Source organism: Lissotriton vulgaris, chromosome 5 (genome assembly GCF_964263255.1).
Source record: "Lissotriton vulgaris chromosome 5, aLisVul1.2, whole genome shotgun sequence".
Taxonomy (NCBI): domain Eukaryota; kingdom Metazoa; phylum Chordata; class Amphibia; order Caudata; family Salamandridae; genus Lissotriton; species Lissotriton vulgaris.
Window position 1 is genome coordinate 177,809,631 of NC_141693.1, and position 19,858 is coordinate 177,829,488.

Sequence of the window (19,858 nt, forward strand, 5' to 3'; positions counted from 1 at the left end):
CTGGCACACGATGTGCCCCTTGCCGGCCACCTGGGGCAGGACAAGACGTACAGCCGCCTGGTGACCCATTTCTACTGGCCCAAGATGAGGAATGATGTAAGCAATCACTGCCAGACTTGCCCCACCTGCCAAGCCAGCGGGAAGAGCGGCGGAAAGCTCAAGGTCCCCCTGCAACCATTTCCAGTCGTCAACACTCCCTTCGAGCGGGTGGGGATCGACATCATGGGACCCCTGGAACTCCGAACATCTCCAGGTCACCATTTCATCCTCGTCCTGGTGGACCATGCCACCTGTTATCCCGAAGCCATCCCTCTCCGGACCGTGATGGCTCCCGTGGTGGGCCGGGCGCTGATGGGGATCTTCTCCTGGGCGGGCTTCCCCCGAGAGGTCGTCAGTGACCGGGGTACGAACTTCATTTCCCGCTACATGAAGTCCCTGTGGCAACAATGCGGGGTCATGTACAAATTTATGACCTTCTATCACCCCCAAGGGAACGGACTGGTGGAACTCTTCAATCGAACCCTCAAGGGGATGATCATGGGCCTGGAAGAGCCCTTACGACGCCAATGGGACGTGTTGCTGCCCTACCTCCTCTTCGCCTATCGGGAAGTCCCTCAGAAGTCCCTGGAGTTCAGCCCCTTTGAACAATCGTACGGGCACCCCGTCCGGGGTCCCCTAAGCCTGGTCAAAGAAGGCTGGGAGGTGACCTCCCAAGATGCTCCCCCCGACATATACCGGTACCTCCTGACCCTCCGAAACCAGACTCGGCGGTTCCAGGAACTTGCCAAAAACAACCTCGAGGCCAGCCAAGAAGACATGAAACACTGGTATGATCAAAACGCCTCTTCCATTGAGTTCGAGCCGGGCCAACAGGTATGGGTCATGTCCCCGGTCAAACCATGTGCCCTCCGGGACAAGTGGACTGGGCCCTTCAAAGTGGTGGAGCGCAAGAGCCCCGTCACATACCTGGTGGACATGGAGTCCCCCAGGAACCCCCTACGGTTCCTCCACGCCAACAGGCTCAAACCTCACTTTGTCCGATCGGAACTTAGCCTCCTGATGGCTACAGACAGTGGAGCCAAAGACGACTCCGAGCCCCTACCGGACCTCCTGAACGCCTCCGAGAAAGACGGCTCCGTGGAGGGAGTCAACCTCTCCTCCGCCCTGACCCCAGAACAACGCTGAGACTGCCAAGAGCTGTTGGGACAATTTGCAGACTTGTTTTCTCTCACCCCCAGAGTCACCCCGTAGTGCGTCCACAATGTCGACACAGGGGACAGCCCGCCTGTGCGGCACCGGGCCTACCGAGTTCCCGATCGAGTTCGGACCTGCATTCAATCAGAAGTGTCCAAGATGCTGGCTCTGGGGGTGGTCGAACCCTCTTACAGACGGTGGGCCAGCCCTCTCGTCCTGGTCCCCAAGGCCGCCGCCCCTGGTGCTGCTCCCGAACTAAGGTTTTGTGTAGACTACCGGGGATTGAATGCCGTCACCCAGACAGACGCCCACCCCATTCCCCGGGCTGATGAACTGATCGACCACCTGGGGGCGGCCCGCTACCTAAGCACCTTCGACCTAACCTCCAGCTACTGGCAAATCGGACTCACAACAGGCGCCCAAGAGCGCTCCGCTTTCTCAACCCCCGATGGCCACTACCACTTCAGGGTGATGCCCTTCGGGATGAAAAACGCCCCCGCAACGTTTCAGAGACTGGTAAATAAGGTGTTGGTGGGGCTAGAAGAATTCAGCGCCGCATATCTGGACGATATCGCGGTGTACAGCCTTCACTAGGCTGAACACCTCCAACACCTCCGGGAGGTCTTGGCGGCCCTCCGCTGGGCCGGAAGGACCATAAAAGCAAGCAAATGCCAGATCGGCCAAGGTTCCGTGACCTATCTGGGACACCAAGTGGGGAGCGGCCAGGTGGCCCCCCTCCAACCCAAGATCAACGCCATCCTGGCCTGGGAGCCCCCGGTCACCCAGACAGCAGTCCGAGCCTTTCTGGGGCTCACTGGGTATTACCGGGGCTTTGTAAAGAATTATGGCAGTAGTGTGGGCCCCCTCACTGAACTCACTTCCAAGAAGCAGCCACAGAATGTACACTGGACACCCGAGTGTCAGGCCGCATTTGAGACCCTAAAGACAGCGATGTGTACCGCCCCCGTGCTCCAAGCCCCCGATTACAGCCGTGAATTTGTAGTCCAAACAGATGCCTCCGAGCATGGTGTCGAGCAGTCCTGTCCCAAATCAACGCCGAAGGAATTGATCAGCCAGTGGCCTTCATCAGCCAGCGTCTGCTGGCCCGAGAGCAGCGCTGGAGCACCATTGAATGAGAGGCCTTCGCCGTGGTGTGGGCCCTCAAGAAACTCCGACCTTACCTTTTCGGCACCCATTTCCGGGTGCAAACTGACCACCGGGCCCTGCGGTGGCTGATGCAGATGCGAGGGGAGAACCCGAAGTTGCTACGTTGGTCCATCTCCCTACAAGGGATGGAATTCACTGTGGAGCATCGCCCCGGCAGCGACCACGCCAACGCTGACGGCCTGTCCCGCTTCTTCCGTCTCGGCTAGGAGAACCCCCAAGAAGATGGGTGACTCTCCCTGCCTTCAGCTGGGGGGGATGTGTGTTGGAACCGGCCTCGTGGCGTGGTCCCACTCCTCCCGCATGGCGGGCCCTGGACGACATCGCCCCCTGTCCCTCGAGCTGAAGATACCCCCTCCAACCTTCACGAGAGCCGCCACTCCTGGCAACCCCGGCTCTTCCCCCACCAGAAAATGGCGACCCCTACTCGCCCCAGGCTGCTGGTCCGATCCCTATCCCGGGCCACTCTCTCAGGCCCGACTCCATCTTGGGCCTTCCCCGTGGCCTCGGCCCGACCTCGGCCGCAGCCCCAACAAAGCCCCAACATCGAGGCACCAAGATCCGACCAGGTGGTAAAACGGCCACTTGACGGATCAAGGAGGAAGGGAGTTTCAATTGCCCTCCAGCCGTCCCCGGACGCCTGGTTTCGATTGCCCTTCGGCCTAACTGGGCGCTGGGTCCACCCTCTTGCTGGGTGTCTGGACACTCTCATCCCGGCCCCTCTGACCCCCAGGTGCGAGGGTCCGGACATCAAAGGACTCCAGACCTATATCTGGGGCAGCCCTGGAATGGGTCGGTAGTTGTATCCTGGAGTCGAGAGACCCGGTACGAACTCACCTACTTCGAACCCTGAAACCCTCTTGGAGCCCTGCTGGCGCTGCCGCGGCCCAACCTCGCTGAAACCATCCTTGGAGCCCTGCTGGCGCTGCCGCGGCCCAACCTCGCTGAAACGATCTTTGGAGCCCTGCTGGCGCTGCCGCGGCCCAACCTCGCTGAAACCATCTTTGGAGCCCGGCTGGCGCTGCCGCGGCCCGACCTCGCTGAAACCATCTTTGGAGCCCTGCTGGCGCTGCCGTGGTCCAACCTCGCTGAACCATCTTCGGAGCCCTGCTGGCGCTGCCGCGGCCCGACCCTGAGGAACACCCCCAGCTCGAGGATTGAGAGCTGAGCGTAGGGTATCCCTGTACCAGGCTGGTACCAAGACTGTCCCGCTGCCCCCTTCCCGCAGTTACTAAAGACCTTAAGGATCCCTCGATCCATTTGTACTGTATTGCTGAGATAACCTGCCTTGATTGCTGATAAAGGCGTCAAGACCTATCCTTGTGTGGTGTCCATCTGTACTGGTGTGAGTGCTCGCATGTACGATCCTAGGAGAGGAACCTCACCAGGAGGCCTCTCGACCGCGCTCGGCCAGTTCTAGAAGGAGAGGTCGGTCTCGGAGTGGTCGGCCAGACAGCCTCTGCCTCCCCCCTAAGATCGTCTTTCTAACATTAGGCACCATCGGTTTGGCCACCCAAGGCCTTGGGCGTCGGGTGCAGGGATGCATTTTGGGGTCGGATCTTCTTACCAGTTCCTGATCGTGATTGAGTGGACCTTCCGGATTTAGGCTGCAGGCGTCGGCTGGAGGCTTAAGGCAGGTCAGGGGTCACTGGATCCCGGTTTAGAATCACTGGGGGGACCTCCTCGTGATGTTCGCCCACTCGAGCTCAGGCTATGGACGGCCGGTGCAGAGTGGGGCAGATCAGCGGTGCCAAACCGTAACCAGAGATTGCAGATGAACAAATCTGGTGTTCATGGGAGACACACTCTTTGAGGTTGAATGAAGGAAGATCCTCTGGGATTTTTGAGGTTGCTGGCTGCAGGACACACCGGTATTTTGCAGGAGCAGGTTCGAGGAGGAGACAGGCCGGAAGGGCTGGAGCCAAGTAAGTGGGCATCTTCATCTTGTTAGCTTCTGCAAGGCTGTTCGGTCCTTCTTCTTCTCTTGTTGTTTATTCTTGTCTGAGGAAGCAAGGTTCAGGGGTGCTCCTAAATACTAGATTCAGGGATGTTACAGTAGGTAAAAAGGTTGGGACCAATGGGTCCCTTCCCTGGGGTGGGTACACCCCCTATTATGCCACCCTCCAGTGGGAAGGGGGCATAAGCCTTTGCCTAGTTGGCTGAGTCTCCCCATCTGCAAGACGGCGGGGACTGAGAGTTGTGCTTCACCTCGCCTCCCCCACCTGAGGGGTGGAGTTGGCAGTGGTGGGAACACCTCTCTTCCTCACTTGTTTTCCCCGCTGGTTCTCCCACCCAAAGTGGGGGTCAGAACCAGTGGGGGCAGTTGCTCAAAGCAGCAAGTGGCCTGCGGAAGCTCACAAAGGTGGCAAGCCTTTGAAGCTTCCTCTTTGTGAACCTTGCCCATCCACTCCAATCTGCCTCTTGGGTGCTTACAAAAGTTAAATGGCAGGCCTCTTCCCCTTAAAATATCAAGCCCCAAATCTCCCCATTGAATTTCCTTACATTTTCCCCATTCATTCTGGGTATTCTCTCCCTGCTTGAGCCCTTCTGCTCTCTACATGCTCTAATATTTCTATGACCGTTGTAATCTCATTCAGTTCCATACACTTCAGACGTTTTCACCCTTGTCATATCGCACTCCCCAACATCCCATGTTCTCTTCTTTCATGCCTTTATGAAGTCTCTGTTTTATATGTTCAGGTTGCTCGTCTGCTAGTTTTTTCCTTCCCCAAATCTCTCTATTTTTATTGCGAATTGTGGAAGCTGCACACAGAATAAGAAAAGGCAAAACTGTAACTATATGCATTTGCCTTGTGCTGGGCTCTACGAGACACTGAACCCCCTGCCAAAGTCATGAAAAAGCTCTAGTTTGGTAAAAATATAAGAAAGTGTATGTTAAAATAAGCAATTACCTTTGAAATCGAACACTTTGCCTAACTGTGGCTATTATAAAATTGCTGGGGGATCACAACTTTGTTGGAGACAGCCTTTATTTGAGCTCCTCAGCCCCATACTTGTTGCTATCAGGGTCTCAAGTCAATGTCATCCTATGCCTCCTCTCAGGAACCCAAGAAGGTTTGTTGTCAGGTGCAAACCCATTCCCCCAGTCTGGGAAGGTGGTAGACTTCTAGGCTTAAGAGCACATGGGCCTCTTGGGATGCTAATGGCCCTTTTGTTGTGTGCAAAAGTGCATTTGCATCACGTGCTGTCTCGCTGAAGTGTTGACTTGGAACTTGAATTACCAAACGAAGGCTGGACTTCAGCTATTAACTCCACAGATGTCTGGAAGAATGCACATTCTTCTTTTTCATTAAATCTTTGTGTTTTAGATGGCGGGAAATTCAAGTTTACATTACAAGTGCTATTTTACACTTTTTTCCATGAGGGCTCGCAGGGTTTATAAGGATTTCTGAACTTGGCACATTTCTCTTTTTTCAATTAAATGTCTTCAATTCAAATGTGCTCTCTTAAGGGACACAATTCTAATAAATAAATTATGTACTGTAAGTTTATCAGACCTGTTTCCTAATTGAAAGATATGCTTCTCAGCGCCCAATAGTGTGAATGGGGATACATCAAATATTTCAGACAAGATTTAAAATGCACAATAAACATACTATGTCCTTGATAAATAACATTTTGATTATCATTTGCCAAACATGTACTTTACTTTCATTTTCTACAGTGGAATCCTATTTATATCAGTGTATGTTTAAATGGCAACAATGATGAAAACAATGCCATAGATTGTTCTGCAAAATTTCACTTTAGATGCAGATTTTACACATATTGTGTCCCAGATGTATAAAAGTTTGCACTGGGTGTGCAGTGGAAAAGTGTCACAGACCCGCGCAAAAGGATTTTGAGGGGGGGATTTACTTTACAGCACAATACTTGTTTGGAATGGAAAGATGCCTCAAAATAACACAAAGCAGCGCATAGGGCATGGGTATTTCCATGCAACCACCCACAGTTTTTGATGCACAATCCTACCTACAAACAATAATAGACAGGACTTTGAACCAAAAAAGAGCACATTTTGAAGCAGATTTTAAAAATTATTTTATTTCTCCTGACTTTCCACTTTTCATATGTGCTGCACTGTACTGCAGACATCCATATTGGGAACGTTTTAAAGTTTGTCTAGGCATAGTATTTTCTACTGGAATGTCCTTCCAGTAGAAAACCTATGCTTGACTCACACAAACACCATATGCACTTATACCCTAGGCGGGGGCACAAATTGCACCAGCTTTGAGTGCAACCTCACAACCTTGAAAGCACTTCGGGAAAGGTGAAAATCAAAACACAGATAGAGTGCAACTTGCTAGGAATTAAGAAACTCATTCTGTCAATGAAACCTAGACCTAAACCTAAATCTTTTATTTGGACTATTCACCTTGTTAGTACTGTTTGTAAACAGAATTTGGAGAGCTTCCTTGACATAGATATTTGAGAGTCCTCGGGCTACACCTTCAGATGTGACACAATTATAAGGAAGCAGGCCAAATCCAAAGCCATCAAATGGAAAAGAACAAAGAGAGGCCAGGAATGAACTGATTGCTTATGGTGGCATTGGCATGCCGCCAGGCTCTATTTTGTCATCAAAAGCATTGGTTTGACCCTGAACAGAGGAAGGATTGAGGAGTTTTATTTATTTATTTTATTTTTATTATATGCGTTTTTATATAGAGCGAACTTTACCCGAAGGTGTCAGAGCGCTTCACAATAGACCGTACTGATACATGAGGAGAAGATTACAAGTGAACAAATTACAAAAGCAAACGTTAGGTTACATGAGGCAAAAGTGACAATTGTGAGCAAACAAAATACAAGAGATAGCAAAAGGTACATTATGTGAGGAAAAAGTGACATGTGTGCATGTTACAAAAGCGAACAAAGTACAAGTTGAGGTATAGTACTGCAATAAATGGCAGACACTCAAACACAAGAACAAATGTTACGTAGGCAGTGGTGGCACTTGTGCAAGTATCTAATGCAAACAAAATGTAAGAGGTAGCAAACAGTGTGTTACAAGAGAAAGGTGACGTGTGCATGTTACAAAAGAGTACCAAACACAGGTAGCAGGATAATACTCCAATAAATGGCAGACACTCAAACCACAAGAACACACTGGGAAGGCACTTCCATAGTCATGGAGAATATACATTTCTATAATGGAAGGTCTTCCTTCAGATAATAGAGAGGGTTTGAATTAAATTTGGAAGTGTCTTTGAAGGAGGAGAACTTTGAGGTCAGTTTTGAAGGCCAGGGAGGAGGTGGTAGTCCGGAGCTGAGGCGGAAGTGAGTTCCAGATTCTCCCTGTGTTGCCTGAAAAGGATTGGACCATCGATCTAGTCAGGGCAGAGGGGGAGTTCTCAAGGGGCTATTGTATTTGTAGGCTTGCTTTGCTATGAACATATACTATGAGAAATTCTGGAATTCTCAATGCCTAGTCTGGATGTAGGTGAGGGTATGTGTTTCAACACAAAAATCATTACAAATATTTAATCAATATTTCTTTTCCTCTTTAATCCTATCTTTCTATTGCAGTTACTACAGCTCTCAGGCTGAGCAGCACCCAGTGTGTCTTGCTCCTAAAATTATTTTTAACATTTGCATTCTTGTCTTGCATATTACTAAAACAGCACAACAATTGTTTCAATGAAAGGAAAACATCAGGGCTGGAAAATATACTCAAGTTTGACATGGAACAACTTCAATGCAATCTGTGTAGCTCGTGATTTCTTATGTGTTCCTCTTTTACAGCTGTTCCTGCTCACCATCCTCTGGCTGTCCATCCTCCCTTGATAGTTCCAGTGTCTCTATTCCTTTCAGAGTTCGATAGATTTCAACTTGCACAGTCCTCTCTCCCAGGTAGATCATGTTTTTACCATGTATATGCTGTTTACCTCATTTATAGTACTTCTCTAATATTGTTGGTCTTCCCAATCTCTCTTTCTCCTGTCTCTTCCTCTCAAAGTATTTCTTTATTTACAGTTATTTTTGTTGCTTTCGTTTTCTGTCCTGCTCCCTACTTGCAATTATTTGCATGTCACCGATTTTTCCACCAAACATTTGTTTCGTTATAAAACATGTTTTCCTAAGTGAAAAGAAGTCTTTGTAATGTGGTTGCTAATCCAGTGGTCTATTTTGAAACAATCAATGACGTTTCGCTTCAAAACATGAAAAAAGAATGAAAATTCCTCCCATTGCTGAGTCTGTAAAAGTGTCTCCTAAGTATCCCTTAGACCAGAGGTCTTTAAACTTTTGTAGGTTGAGCCCCCACAGCTGAATTTTTTTAGATGTTGGGCCCCCCCACCACCAGATAGAAATTTCTGGACTCGACCGCCACGTGCACATTCCGAGCATATTCAGCGAATAACATTCAATACAATAAGAGTGTTTAGTAAACTGCAGGTTTGTGAGTGGGTGGGTGTGGTGAAATGACAAAGGCTTATTACATAGCTCAAAACACCACTTTCCAAGATAAAATGTGTGCAAATAGTTTTTACTAGGATGCATTGTTTTACATATGACATGGATTGATAATAACACCACCAACATAAATGTGACAGGTGTGCCTGTTTTTCAGAGACAGTCAATCTGTGGATAGATTTTTGCTACTGCCATCCTCAGGTTGTGCTCCACATTCAGTCTTGAACGAACTTAGGGCTAGATGTAGGTAAATTAGATTTACCGATTCTAAAATACCGAATTTTACCGATTCGGTATTTTAGAATCGGTAAATCTGATGTAGGTAATAATTCAGTATTTTTTACCGAATCGTTAAGGCCATGAAGCCCATAGGATTCAATAGCAAATATCGATTCGGTATTTACCGAATCTGTAAAAATACCGAATTGCCAAGGGGGAAAGGGTGTCACTTTGACACCATGTTACACCCCTGTTTCTGGCTTGTGTGCCATGTGACACACATGCCTGCCCTTAGGGCCCTAAGGGCATGTATGTGTGTCACTTGGCACAGGTGTACATGCATAGATACACTTCCCAACGGCCACAAAACGCCAGCAGTTATCTTCTGCAGCGCCGTGCTCCTTCCATATGCAGTCTCTGACAGATCACGTTGAACAAAAGGGAGTACGGGTAGAATAATTTCTGGGCCACGAAACGCCGACAGTCATCCACTGCAGCGGCGTGCTCATTTCATTTGTAATCTCTGACGAATCACACTGAGCAAGAGAGAGTACGGGTATAATTATTTCCGGGCCTCAAATATTCCAACCCATACTGACACGAGTATTTTTGGTCCTGTTCGGCTGTCGGGTCTGACTTAAAGAAATTATATTTACATAGATCTGACATGAGGCAAATCAATAAGGAGAACATTTCAGTCTTAACTGAATGTTATATTGCAACGGATTTCTTGTTTTTATTTATAGTTATTAATTATCATATCCATTACATCATTGGATTGAGAATTATTAAAGAAATAGAAGTTGGTTCTTGCCAATATGATGAAATTTTAACAATTTAATTTTGTGGCTCCTGAAGAAGGCGTTTTTTTGGAACGCCGAAACACGCATCGAAAGTATTGATTGCCACTTTCGTTCTTTTTAACATTGTGTGATTATATTCTATTAGTATTGTATAATTTGTGTTTTGTGTCAATTTTTATATAATGTGGATGTAAAGAAAAATTGGTTTTAATATGAAAACTCATTAAAAAGAATATAGTTTTATATCGAAATAAATTTGTAGGTTCCTTTTTGCAACTACCCTTCCTTTTGTTAGGACTGCTTGTACACAAGAATTCGTCATTTACCATGCAATTGTATTACATGGTAAATAACGAATTCTAAAGGCCCTGTAGCACTGTTAGAAGTGCTACCTACATAGGAAAATACAGATTCGGTAATTTTACCGATCAGTAAATTTACAGAATCAGTAAAATTTACTGATTCTGTAATTTTACAGAATCAGTAATTTTACCGATTCGGTAAAATTACCAAATCAATAGGATTTTCAATGCCCTACATACCAATGTCAAAATACCGGTCGGAAATGGCCGAAAATCGGTATTTTCAGCCGTTTCTGACCGGTATTTTGACACCTACATCTGGCCCTTAATCTTTAATACTGCAAGTGCTGACAACCCAATCTCACATAAATAGGACGAGCTGAAAGGCAAGAGAGTTTTGGAAAGGGGCGACCATTCGGTCCCCCCGAACGTATGGTGGAGTACCATGATCCCCCCGGGAAGCCATCTTGGGCGGGAGGCGAGTCTCGGCTGGTATGCCCGAAGCGGCGTAGCCGGGGCGCGCCTTTTCCCGCCCTGGAGTGGGCTGGCCTAGACACTGACGCGGCCGGCCACGCCCTTGGGGCAGGCAGGGGCTGGTTTACGCCCGCCCTGAAGACGGATAAAAGGAGCAACAAGCCAAGGAAGCATCCTCTTGTTCCTGTGCTCTGAAGCTGCACCTCCTCGCTGCACGTGAGCTCGAGACGGAACGAAGAGCCAATTTTGAGCGTGGTAATCTTTCTTTTTGTCTTACAGATACTCTGTCTGAGAATGCCCAAGAAAGTCGGAAAGCGAGTCAGTACCGATCAGATGCTCCGCATGCTCATGAAAGAAGTAACCGATCTGAAGAAGCAGATGGCAGCTAGGGACGGGGAAGGGGGACCGAAACGACCTTTGTCGGGAGCAGCCCCCGGAGGGAGAGGCAAGAGGTCCAGAAGGGGGGCAGCTGGGGGGGAAACCCCGGTTCCCGATATCCCACTTGAAGAGCCAACTCCAGTGCCGAAGGAGGGGAATCCGATTCCCGTAGTGGTCACTCCCGTATCCGGGGAGGATATGCCTCCCGAGTTGGCAGCACAATTGGCAGCGTGGTTGGGGAAAGATAGCGAGGGCGCCACGGCTGACGACGCCCGGGTGTTAATGAGACAACTGCGTGAAACTAGGGAGGCGGTGAAGGCACCATCGTCAGTTACCCCGCTGTCTCCGGCGGCAGAAAAAGCAACAGGCCCAGGTCCGGCGGCAGATGCAGCTTCTGGTTCAGGTAAGCGGCCATTGCCGATTGCGAGGGAGGGGTCTGCACCTTCACGAAGGGAGAAGGTGGGTCAGCATGTTCCTCTGGCAATTAAGGAAAAGATGTGGGCGGATGAGTATGTAAACATTTTTTCTTTGCTTACCGACCATTATGAGATGGAGCATGTTAAGAGCCAGAAGGAGCTCATGCATCCGAGTGTTTGGCGCGCAAAAATGGCCGCCTTTAAGGTCGACGAAAACATTGGCACTTGGGGCAGGGCATGGGGAATCTTTACCTCCATCATGGGCGAACGTAGGCCCGAGTTGCTGACCGAATTGCCTATTTATCAGTCACGGATCATGGAGTATTACGTATCATATGGGGGCAATCAGTGGTTCTGCTACGATAATATTTTTAGAAAGGCGAAGGAGCACGACAAAAACTTGACTTGGGATTGTTACGACTCCGTTTCATGGTCAAAAATGGAGAGTACAGGAATGTTAAAAGTACCATTGGTAGGAAGTAGCGGGGGTGAATCCTCCCGCAAATACGCTGGGACACCCTTTCGGTCGGGTGCAGGTAACGACTATCACTCAAAGCCGAATGGCAATGCAGGTAAAAGGGGGATTTGTTGGAATTTCAACAGGGGTAAATGTACGAGGCCCCAGGGGTCATGCAAGTTTAGACACGAATGTGGAGGGTGTGGGCAGCCATCCCATCCTGAGTCCATGTGCAGAGCCAAAACGGGTGATAACGGTGGTAGGGGAAGCGCCAAACAGGTCTGAAATAGTCCGAGGGGCGCCTTTACCTACTCCGATTGATACCATGGCAATGATTCCTTGGCTCAACGAATACCCGGATCATGCTTCCGCTGGGGTGTTGCAGAACGGGTTTTCATATGGTTTCCGCATCCCAGTGGGGGATTTTCAGGGTGTAGCAAAGTGTAAGAACCAACTGTCGGTCTTGCAACATACAACCGTGGCACAGGAAAAGATTGGGAAGGAGGTTACTCGAGGTCGAGTCGCCGGTCCATTTGATGTGCCACCGATGCCTAACTTTGTTTGTTCCCCTTTAGGGGTGGTCCCCAAGAAGGACCCGGGTGAGTTTCGGCTGATACATAATTTGTCAGCCCCACGTGGTCTTTCCGTGAATGATGCGATAGACCCGGAAGTGTGTTCGGTGCGGTACGCATCTTTCGATGAGGCCGTCGCCATGTTGAATCGCCTAGGGCCCGGTGCGCTGATGGCAAAGTCAGATATTGAGTCAGCGTTCCGGTTGCTCCCGGTACATCCAGACGATCAGCGTCTCCTTGGTGTCATGTTTCAGGGTCACTATTACATGGATAGATGTATGCCAATGGGATGCTCTATATCTTGTGCCTATTTTGAAAAGTTCAGTTGTTTTCTGCAATGGGTCTTCACAAAGAGGACGGGTTTTCAACATGTTATGCATTATCTCGATGACTTTTTGTTTCTGGGGGCAGCCGGGGATCCAGAATGTGGACAGGCTTTGAACGAATTTTGTGTCTTAATGAATCATTTTGGTGTGCCATTGGCACCAGGTAAGACTGTGGGTCCCTCGACTTGCCTCGAGTTTCTGGGGATCGAGCTCGACTCAGAGGAAGGCTGTTTTCGATTACCAAGAGAAAAAGTGTTAAAATTCAGGGCATCCCTTGAAATGTGTATTAGTGAGTCTAAGGTTAAACTGCATCAATTACAACAATTGGTGGGCCAGTTGAATTTTGCCCTGAGAGTAATGCCGATGGCCCGCCCCTTTTCCCGCTCGATCGCTCAAGCCATGGTCGGCCTAAAGGAGGGTCATCATCGCACGAGGCTATCGGCAGAGGTTCGCCAGGACATGCGCATTTGGTTGGCATTTCTGGCGGATTTCAATGGTCGAATTGTTTGGAACAAACCGGCGGTGTCCTCCGAGGAGCTGGGGCTGTGGACAGATTCGGCTGGGAGCATTGGTTTTGGTGCCATATTCGGCACACAATGGTCGGCTCAAAGATGGCCGTCGTGGTGGCATGAGTGTGGACTGACAAGTAACATTGCTTTTCTTGAACTTTTCCCCATTCTGGTGGCCCTGCAAACTTGGCCCGAGGGATTCAGAGATCACTCTGTGGTGTTCTGGTCTGATAACATGACCGTGGTTGAGTGTATCAATAGCCAGGCAGCACGATGCAAATGGATTCTGAGATTGCTCAAAGAAATCGTGTTATTGTGTATGCAATTGAATGTGCTATTTGAGGCAAGACATGTGCCGGGGGTAATGAACAAAGCGGCTGATGCGCTTTCTCGTTTTCATATGCAGGCCTTCTGGGGTTTTCTGCCCACAGCGGACCCGGTGGCGGCACCCTTTCCCGAAGCTCTCTGGTCTCTCGGTGCCCCGAACTACAAAACCTCGTGGGAGAGAGTTTAGCACCCAGGACGAGGAAGGCATATGAAGGGGCGTTCCGTTCCTATTGGGCCTTTTTGGGGGTTGCTAAGGGGGAGCTTTGGGGCCAGGAGGAGTTGGTAGTAAAATTTTTGCTGTCTTTACATCAGGCAGGCAAATCAGTGGCTACGGCCCAGAGGCACCGGGCCGCCATTTCCTTTATGGCAAGGGCTCATGGGATCCAGGACCCGACTGCGTCTTTCGTTGTGGAAAAAGCGCTACGTGGGTGGCAACGCCTTGAGGGTCGCAGAGTAGATGAAAGGCGCCCGATAGGTCTGGATAGGTTGGCCCTGTTATTATCTGTACTTCCTGCAACGTGTTCATCCCAGTATGAAACAGTGTTATTCCGAGCCGCTTTTGCGCTAGCATTCCATGGGGCTATGCGGGTGAGCGAACTAGTGGCGAAGAACAAGCAGGATGCCATGGGGGGACTGTGCCGAGAGCACGTTCAGGTCAGGGGGGAGACAATGACTGTCTCGTTTGTCAAGTCCAAGACCGATCAGGGTGCGGTTGGGGACTGCATAATCATACAAAGGATTCCCGGGTCTTCCATGTGCCCTGTAGTGTGCGTAGAGGAATATTTAGCGCAAAGGGTGGCATCATGGGGGGGGACCTTGTTGAGACACGCTGACGCCACCCCACTGACGAGGTTTCAGTTCCAGCGGGTGCTTGCGATGTCGATTTCGGCCGCGGGCTTGAACCCCGGCGAGTTTGGGACCCATTCCTTTCGGATAGGGGCTGCTACAGAGGCTACAGCCAGGGGTCTGAATGTAGAACAAGTAAAACGTGTGGGGCGTTGGTCCTCGAACTGTTATAAGAGGTATGTGCGGTTGCATATGTTGTGAAGCTGTAATGATGTACTCACGCTTCTTGTTTTGTTTGGTTTTCAGTTGCGCAAGCCTGCGAGGCGGGGCGGACTGTGCAGTCGACCCGACACCGGGGGGCCAGCGGTCAGACATCACCGGCTGTGAAAAAGGAGGTGTGGGTCGTGGGCCACTCATACGTGAGGCGTGCCGCGGACGTATTAAAAGCAGGTGACATGATTCACGTGGCTGGGGAATACGGGTACAGGGTGTCCTTCTACGGAAAGGGCGGGCTCTGTATTGACCAGTTTCAATCATTTTTCGAGGGTTTGTTAGGGCGGACAAGGTCACCGCCGTCTGTAGTTATAGTACATCTTGGGGGCAAAGATTTGGTGACCACTGGTAGACGACTTCTTCTTGAGGCGATGCTTTCCACTGTAAGTTGGTTAGCGAGAAGAGTTCCAGGGTGCACAATTGCATGGTCCCATATGATCCCACGGAAAGTGTGGCCGGGGCTATTTCGGTTTCTGCTCTGAATCATTCAGTAAGGAAAATTAATAATAAAGTGAGTAGATTGTTCCGTTCAAGTACACTGCATTCTGTTTCGCATGGTTGTATTAAAGGGGACAGTATGTATTTGGGGGATGGTGTTCATTTGTCCCGGATGGGGAACGAGTTACTCATAGGAGACCTGATAGCTTGGCTAAAGACTTTATGACATGACCTTTAGGCAGGAGTGTTGTGGGGGGGTCCGGATAGCCGGTCAACTATCCGGCCTGTGGCGGTAAGGTCATGATCGGTGAGCAGTAATTGGAAGATCCCTATGGGTCACCCATTACGGATGGGAGCGCTCGGGGGAGGTGGCCATTGGCCCCTCAACGGGGAGGCGGTCCCTTCTAAGGATGGGCCGCCGAAAGGAAAGGAAAGGCGGTCAAGGCCCCTTCCTGGGTAGGAGGGGCTACAGCCCCCTCCTGGGGAATTTCCCGGGGCCAGGACATCTGCGACGGCAGATGTGGTAAGTTGTGTGGGGTTTGGGAGGGGGTTTACGCTACCTTCTAGACACCTCACACGAGTCCTCGGACGACCTTTAAATGGCGTCGAGTTTATTGGGGCCCCCGTCAAGTCAAGGGAAATTGGTAGATGCACTTGAGGTACACCTCTGTGCGGTCGCCCCTCACAAGTGAGGGGGATATTTCTGGTTTAGGGATCTGACACCGGTTACGACCTTGCCGTTGGCCCTTAAATGTTAGGATGTACAATTTCAATTTAAATGTCTTGTAGGATGTTAGTTCGGCTAGGTGAACCTTTGTATTAGAGAATATGTTAAGGTTAGCCAAACATCGCAATGTGGAAATGAAATTGTACATAATATGAAACTGTTATTTTAATGTTTTAATTTTGTTTCATATTTTAATAAATACGGCCGGGAGGGTCACTCCCTCCCGTCTTCCAAAAGTTCAGAACCGTTTCCGGTTTCCCATCCTTGGGGATTGTGTTGAGAGGGGGTGGCGGGTATCTCAGCCATATGGAAAGGGGCGACCATTTGGTCCCCCCGAACGTATGGTGGAGTACCACGATCCCCCCGGGAAGCCATCTTGGGCGGGAGGCAAGTCTCGGCTGGTATGCCCGAAGCGGCGTAGCCGGGGCGCGCCTTTTCCCGCCCTGGAGTGGGCTGGCCTAGACACTGACGCGGCCGGCCACGCCCTTGGGGCAGGCAGGGGCGGGTTTACGCCCGCCCTGAAGACGGATAAAAGGAGCAACAAGCCAAGGAAGCATCCTCTTGTTCCTGTGCTCTGAAGCTGCACCTCCTCGCTGCACGTGAGCTCGAGACGGAACGAAGAGCCAATTTTGACCCACCCACCAGCCCCTGAGGACAGCAAGTGGTTTTTGAATAAAGTTTTGATGTGGTAACTCTATTTCTTGCAGGTTGTGATGACTATCGTGATAACTTTGAGTATGCAATAAAGAATGGTCAATTTTAGTTTGTTTTGCAAATAAAGTAATTCTGCACTAGTGTTGATCAGTAATCATGCCTTTTAATAAGTGGTAATTGTTACTGTCATGTAGTAATGTAGTCATTTAGAATTTAGTTAGAATTGTCGTATTTATTTTGGTCGGGCGGTAAGGTCATGATCGGTGAGCAGTAATTGGAAGATCCCTATGGGTGGGCGTCACCCATTACGGATGGGAGCGCTCGGGGGAGGTGGCCATTGGCCCCTCAACGGGGAGGCGGTCCCTTCTAAGGATGGGCCGCCGAAAGGAAAGGAAAGGCGGTCAAGGCCCCTTCCTGGGTAGGAGGGGCTACAGCCCCCTCCTGGGGAATTTCCCGGGGCCAGGACATCTGCGACGGCAGATGTGGTAAGTTGTGTGGGGTTTGGGAGGGGGTTTACGCTACCTTCTAGACACCTCACACGAGTCCTCGGACGACCTTTAAATGGCGTCGAGTTTATTGGGGCCCCCGTCAAGTCAAGGGAAATTGGTAGATGCACTTGAGGTACACCTCTGTGCGGTCGCCCCTCACAAGTGAGGGGGATATTTCTGGTTTAGGGATCTGACACCGGTTACGACCTTGCCGTTGGCCCTTAAACGTTAGGATGTACAATTTTAAGTTAAATGTCTTGTAGGATGTTAGTTCGGCTAGGTGAACCTTTGTATTAGAGAATATGTTAAGGTTAGCCAAACATCGCAATGTGGAAATGAAATTGTACATAATATGAAACTGTTATGGGGGCGTGGCTTGGGCGCCGATGGCGATGGTCGCCTGAGAGCTCGGCTCCGGGACTGAGCCCGTCATTATCCTGTAAATCGGAGGCTGCGGGGCACCCCGGACCCCGCATTCTGCTGAACGGACCGACGACGACCTGCCAGGGTCCTTGATGTGGCTCGGTCGAGTGGTGATCCGGCGTAAAACCGAAGTTTGCGGAGTTGCGGAGTGCGTCCCAACATGGCGCCCGGACTTCATTGTCCCCCTAGCCGGATCCATTGAACTGGAGGAGCGTCGCCAGCGGCGTCTCGCCCCCGGCTTTGCCATCCCCTGCTGATTTGTGCATTAGATATCGGTCAGATCGGACTTTCTACAACGAGAATGCACTCGGTTGGGTGACTGGGCGGATGCCCACGTTCTAGTGGATCCCGTGAGCGGACGTCTGGTGAACCAGGCGGTGGCCCCACTCTCGGCACCGCACCTAGCTACATTTTCCTGGCCAGTCCACTTCCATGGGAGGCGCGACACTCTGGCGCCACAAATCGCCCGGTGGAGTTGGTGACCCTCACCCCGGGACTTTAGCGGCTGTGCGGGCCTGCCCGACCTGGCGGCGGTTGTCTCCGCCCCCTTATCGGTGCCCTCGGACGCCGTGGTGGTGGCGCAAGCCGAAGCGGAGAAGTTCCCACAGGCCCTGGAGAAGGAGGTCTCCGATACTCGACTTGAGGTCCAGTAACCGGGAGGGTCGTGGTCGGCATCTGTACCCGGAGACGCTTGCTCCTGGACCATCACAGAGTGCCCCCGGCGACATGGGAAAACCTAGAGGAGCCAAGGGGACTACCCCAACCGCCTCAGACTCGGAGACCCAGGACAAAGAGGAACATGGGGACCCAAAGAGTTCTGGTGGTGCATCGATGCAACAGCAGTTCGACCGCGTCCTGGAGGCGATAGCGACCACGCGATCGGCCCTCCAACAGGACATTGCCCAGGTCGCGACGAGCCTCGGTCTCCTTAGAGCGGACCACGGCAAACTTTCGGACCGGGTCAAGGAAGTGGAGAGCTCGGTGAAAACCTTGGAGCCGGCGCAGCGAACCTTGGCTGCGACTATGAAGGATGCCTTATCCCGGATTGCGACCCTAGAGCAGAGAGCGGAAGATGCGGAAGGCCGCAACAGGAGGAACAACATCCGTGTGGTGGGCCTTCCAGAAAAGATCGAGGATGGCGACATGGTGGCATACTTGGAGGCCTGGCTCCGTGACACGGTGGCCCCGGAGGGGCTATCCTCCTTCTACACCTTGGAGCGTGCCCACAGAGTCCCGGCGCGGCCACCGCAGCAGGGACGTGCCCCGAGACCAGTGGTGGCGCGGTTATTACACTTTCGGGACAGAGACTTAATCCTCAATGCCGCCAGGCATAATGGTCCATTTAAAGTGGCGAACAGTCAGGTGAACATCTTCCCGGATTACACCAACGAAACTCAACGCAGGCGGTTCTCCTTCCTGGCGGTCAAGCGCGAGCTCAGGAGCGAAGGCATCCAGTACTCGCTACTCTATCCTGCTAGGCTCCGCATCATTGTCGATGACAAGACTCAATTCTTCGACACCCCGGAGGATGTCTGTGCCTGGCTCGAGCTTTACAGGGCAGGGAAAGATGGCTTCGGCTCCTCATCCCAACAGGCGGAGGAGCCGGAACAGAGACGGCGATCCAGGAGGATTAGGAATCGCCGCGGCCGCTCAGGGGGGCCCTCAACTGCAGAGACGTCGACGGAGCGGAGGGGAGTGCTGGAGGTGTTATCTGAGTTGTCTGGAGCACGGGACGATGCCATTGAAGAGGAAGCAGACCCGGGTGACGAGGGGGCACCATCGGACTCCGAGGACTCAGTGACTGATAGCGCCCATACACCGGTGATCACACCGAAGTCGGTAGAAGACCTTCTGGATGGACAGGGGTAACGGGGTGAGCTACCTCATTTTGGGAGGGGGCCCGGCAGGGGGGAGGCAGTTGCCGTCAATTGATGCTGACAACGAGGGCGGGGAGGGTGGGGTGCCCCTGTTTTTGCCCCGAGGGTCTTTGGTACTGTTTTGGGCTTGTTTTAGTCCTGGTAGCCTGAGCGTCGAGGGCCCACTGCCTCCGCCCGGCCCGCACCTGGCCCTTAAGGCCTTCCTACGGTGGCGATCGCAGGATTAGTAGGGGTTATTGGGTTGTTGGAGGGCAAGGTTTGGATGGGATCTGGATGGTGCTGTTTGGGTCCTGTTCTGGGGAGGGTGGGTGGGGGTTTGCTTCGTTCTTGGGTTGTTTGGCTTTGGTTGGGGAAAATGGCCGCCATCAGTGCTGGGATGAATGATGTACTTTTGTTGTGGGGACCCGGATGGGGAGACTGTGCGAGACCAATATGGGACAATGGCTGATGTTGCTAACTTGAAATGTGTTACTTGGAACGTGAGGGGGCTTCATACTATGTCCAGGCGCCACAAAGTCCACGCTTATTTAGTGCGTAGGGGAGTGCAAATGGCGCTGCTGCAGGAAACTCATCTGAACAAGGCGGAAGGGGCGGCGCTACAGCGTAGATGGAG